This window comes from Triticum dicoccoides, chromosome 4A, assembly GCF_002162155.2.
Source record: "Triticum dicoccoides isolate Atlit2015 ecotype Zavitan chromosome 4A, WEW_v2.0, whole genome shotgun sequence".
NCBI classification, from domain to species: domain Eukaryota; kingdom Viridiplantae; phylum Streptophyta; class Magnoliopsida; order Poales; family Poaceae; genus Triticum; species Triticum dicoccoides.
Window position 1 is genome coordinate 660,300,775 of NC_041386.1, and position 4,017 is coordinate 660,304,791.

Here is a 4,017-nt window from a genome sequence, read left to right on the forward strand (position 1 = left end):
TGCGACATGTTCAACAGTTAGGTGTGGCGGAGATGCGCATGTTGAGATGGATGTGTAGCCACACAAGGAAGAATCAAGTCCGGAATGATGATATACGAGATAGAGTTGGGGTAGCACCAATTGAAGAGAAGCTTGTCCAACATTGTCTGAGATGGTTTGGGCATATTCAGTGCAGGCCTCCAGAAGCTCCAATGCATAGCGGACGGCTAAAGCGTGCGGAGAATGTCAAGAGAGGGCGGGGTAGACCGAATTTTGTTGGGGAACGTAGCAGAAATTCAAAATTTTCCTACGTGTCACCAATATCTATCTATGGAGAAACCAGCAATGAGGGGAAGAAGAGTGCATCTACATACCCTTGTAGATCGCTAAGCGGAAGCATTCAAGAGAACGGGGTTGAAGGAGTCGTACTCGTCGTGATCCGAATCACTGGAGATCCTAGTGCCGAACGGACGGCACCTCCGCGTTCAACACACGTACAGCCCGGTGACGTCTCCCATGCCTTGATCCAGCAAGGAGAGAGGGAGAGGTTGAGGAAGACTCCATCCAGTAGCAGCACAACGGCGTGGTGGTGATGGAGGAGCGTGGCAATCCTGCAGGGCTTCGCCAAGCACCGCGGGAGAGGAGGAGTACTTGGGAGAGGGGGAGGGCTGCGCCAGAACTTGGGGTGCGTCTGCCCTCCCACCCCCACATATATATAGGAGCAAAGGAGAGGGGGGCCCGGCCCCCTCAGATCCAATCTGAGGAGGGGGCGGCGGCCAGGGGGGTTGCCCCCCTTTAGGGTTTCCCCCAAGCCCTAGGCGCCTTGGGCCTTGGTGGGGGGCGCACCAGCCCACCTGGGGCTGGTCCCCTCCCACACTTGGCCTATGAAGCCCTCTGGGGCCGGTGGCCCTACTTGGTGGACCCCCGGGACCCTCCCGTTGGTCCCGGTACATACCGATAGCACCCGGAACTTTTCTGGTGACCAAAACAGGACTTCCCATATATAAATCTTTACCTCCGGACCATTCCGGAACTCCTCGTGACGTCCGGGATCTCATCCGGGACTCCGAACAACATTCGGTAACCACATACAAACTTCCTTTATAACCCTAGCGCCATCGAACCTTAAGTGTGTAGACCCTACGGGTTCGGGAACCATGCAGACATGACCGAGACGTTCTCCGGTCAATAACCAACAACGGGATCTGGATACCCATGTTGGCTCCCACATGTTCCACGATGATCTCATCGGATGAACCACGATGTCAAGGACTCAATCGATCCCGTATACAATTCTCTTTGTCTAACGGTATTGTACTTGCCCGAGATTCGATCGTCGGTATACCGATACCTTGTTCAATCTCGTTACCGGCAAGTCTCTTTACTCGTTCCGTAACACATCATCCCGTGACCAACCCCTTGGTCACATTGTGCACATTATGATGATGTCCTACTGAGTGGGCCCAGAGATACCTCTCCGTTTACACGGAGTGACAAATCCCAGTCTCGATTCGTGCCAACCCAACAGACACTTTCGGAGATACCTGTAGTGCACCTTTATAGCCACCCAGTTACATTGTGATGTTTGGTACACCCAAAGCATTCCTATGGTATCCGGGAGTTGCACAATCTCATGGTCTAAGGAAATGATACTTGACATTAGAAAAGCTTTAGCATATGAACTACATGATCTTTGTGCTAGGCTTAGGATTGGGTCTTGTCCATCACATCATTCTCCAAATGATGTGATCCCGTTATCAACGACATCCAATGTCCATGGTCAGGAAATCGTAACCATCTATTGATCAACGAGCTAGTCAACTAGAGGCTTACTAGGGACATGGTGTTGTCTATGTATCCACACATGTATCTGAGTTTCCTATCAATACAATTATAGCATGGATAATAAACGATTATCATGAACAAGGAAATATAATAATAACTAATTTATTATTGCCTCGAGGGCATATTTCCAACAAATTTGACATGGGAGGAATCTGTTAAGTGAGACCTGAAGGATTGGAGTATTACCAAAGAGCTAGCTATGGACAGGGGTGCGTGGAAGCTTGCTATTCATGTGCCAGAGCCATGAGTTGGTTGCGAGATCTTATGGATTTCACCTCTAGCCTACCCCAACTTGTTTGGGACTAAAGGCTTTGTTGTTGTTGTTGTTGTTTTTGGGCAACTGTGGACGAACCTTTTTTTTCCTTTTCTTCCTCTACCACTGAAACTGAAACTGATGACGAACTGAAGAACTGAAAAAATGGGGCCGAAACAGAGTGGAGAAGACATGCCGAATTCGTACAGCGCAACACTTTTATTGAAACATCCATATCATTACGATTACAAATGATGCCCAATCTATTCACTTACGACTAATTATCATCACATAAACAAATGCGAGAGCAATTACACAAACATAAAAAAGTCCGGCCATCAGCCCCATCAAATTGCCCTGCTTCTGCAATTCAATGAGTTTTTTCATCTGCTTGTTCAGCTTCTTCAGCTCTGCCGTCACTCCTGCATCCCCCACAGTAGCACCAGTGGAATGGGGGGCGCCCCCAATGGAATTGCCAGATCCAGGGGCCCCAGATCCAGACGGGCCCGATCCAAACTTGCCCAACTTCTCCGCCTCCAATGGTAAATCGAGCTCCCTTGATGCACCCTCCAGTTGAATCCGGTCTATGTACTCATCTAGCCACTCAAAATGGGTGCATTGCTTCAATTTCTAAAATCGGAAAGATGAACCCTAAATCCCAAATCCGATGTAAAATGGGCAAATATGAAATTGGGAGACAAAAACCAAAATTGGCATATTGAGAAGTGAAATCTCACCTTTCCCTGCTCTGGTTTGCTCTCGCATTTCACGAATTCCCGCCCAAGGTTGCCATTCTTGTCGGTCGTTGTGACTAGCCACTTCAGGGGTGCGATACATGGGCATGCAGGGCACCTTGTCATGGGCACTGCGCCATAGCGCGGCCATGAGCGGCGGGAGGCTGAAGCGGAGCTCGACATTGCTAGGTCGCGGCCTGGAACGGCGTTGCTGCGCGTCGTCGCCGGAGAAGAAGAACAACAACGGTCGGGGAGGGGGGGGGGAGGATGGGCTCGGGTGCTGCACGGCTCGGGGCACGGCTCGGTGTCCTCTTGTACCAATGCTGACCTGGATAAGTTAGTGGGTCCCATGCTGTGGGTCCTGCTCACCTGACCAATGCTGAGCTGGATAAGTTAGTGGGTCCCGCTCACCTGATTCGAGTTTTAAACATGTGTCTTTGGATTAGGCAGCAGTGTCGCATGGGAGCTATTTTTTCCAACGCAGATGTCGCATGAGAGCCATTTGAACCAACGATGTTGCATGAGAGACAATTCAACTCAATGACTTCGCATGGGAGCTATTCGTCCGATGATATTGATATGTACATTACAAATTGCAGCACCCAAATATTGAAAATAGATGTGCTATTTTTTTCATAACATGATGCTTCCAGTATGTCACATCTATGACGTGGTAGCAAGATTTTGGTTTCAGACTTCATGCTTCATAGCTCTTTTATATGTGCCCGTAGCTTCCTTCCCCATGTATGTTCGAATTCATGTCAGCCTTTTTTGTTCGGTCGAGGAGGTGGCTGGGAGCCGTGCAAACGCTGCAGAGGAGGTTGATGTTGCCGGTGGTTGGCTCCGGCGTCCCTTCTTCGCCAGGATGAAAGCACGATCGCCAGTCAATGTACGACATGCTCCATACATGTCGTACTTTTGCATCCTCAGTTTATATATATTCTGCGAGGAGCCTTGCAATTCAGTGTGTTCAGTTTTGCTTCGTTTCCATCCTTCATACTGCGTCCTCATGCCTCCTGAACTTCAAATATATTATGGACAGAATGGCTATCTTCATGATTTGAGTTTGAATGACCATGTAAAAATCTTTTGTTATTCCCACTTTTTAAAATCTATGCTTCCACTATGCAGATTACACTAGTAGAGAACGGAGCTTTAATACCGGTTCATAAGGGCCTTTAGTGCCGGTTCTGCAACCGGCATTAA